We start from the raw sequence: 1,007 nt of genomic DNA on the forward strand, positions 1-1,007 counted from the left end.
ACTGGCAATTAAGACCACCCCCCCCCCCGCCGCCCTCCACCCATTCATACCCCACTCTCTGTGGAGAGTCTTATAGCAAATTTTATGTCCCTCAGAAAGAACCAGTGCTTGGCAAAGATGAGGATTGGAGTAAGGGCATTCATTGAGGGGAAGGAAGGAGGCTGCAAAAAGAATGTCTACCGGGAAATGTGCTTTCCTGAAAGGTTTGGAGGAACTGCATTTGAGACAGAGTTAAAAAGGATGAGGAAGAGAGTGGTATATATTTAAAAAATAATAAAGATATAATTATTCAGTAATGTTTTACTTAAGTAAATCAGTGAGAAAGGTATCCCTGTAAATAAGTATTCCCTTTGACAGAGTCATTGACTTATAATAATAGCAACCTTTTGAATAACTTTATTAAGACCATGTTGCAACCTTATTTTGTGATATGCAGGTCTAGATTGTGATCCAAACAAATGTGAAATCAGTCTAATTATTTCCTGATGTTACTTTGATTTTTATCTAAAATCACATTTCCTAGATTTATTATTCACCATATTTACTAGATTTGTATAATGATTTGCTTTTAGATGTTAAAAGCAGTTACACAATTTTGTGGGTTGTTCTTTAAATAACTTTTCTCTCATCATTAATCTTTATATAGAGGCAGAGGAGAGGGAGAGATGAAGAAACAAAGCAGATAAAAAGATGAAAATAATAAAATACTTACTGAAAGAAACATAATTTAAAATAATTACCACTGAGATAATTTTGCCAATATTTATAATAATGACACAAGTGAATGAAACCCTATTCCCAGTTTGTTAATGTTTTTTATTTTAGTTCAAACAGTAAGGCAAAATAACTTAGCTATTACCATTTTACATGTTAGTGTTAGCATTTCAAAGCCTGCTGACATTTATTTCTCTTCTCCTACAGTCATACAAATAAAGTACTCATGATAGATAATTTTCTCAAAGAAAAAAATAGAATTGCAAAGAGGATAAAAGCTTTACAAAGATGAC

The sequence above is a fragment of the Rhinopithecus bieti genome, unplaced genomic scaffold (assembly GCF_001698545.2).
Source record: "Rhinopithecus bieti isolate Rb0 unplaced genomic scaffold, ASM169854v2 scaffold_16604, whole genome shotgun sequence".
Taxonomy (NCBI): domain Eukaryota; kingdom Metazoa; phylum Chordata; class Mammalia; order Primates; family Cercopithecidae; genus Rhinopithecus; species Rhinopithecus bieti.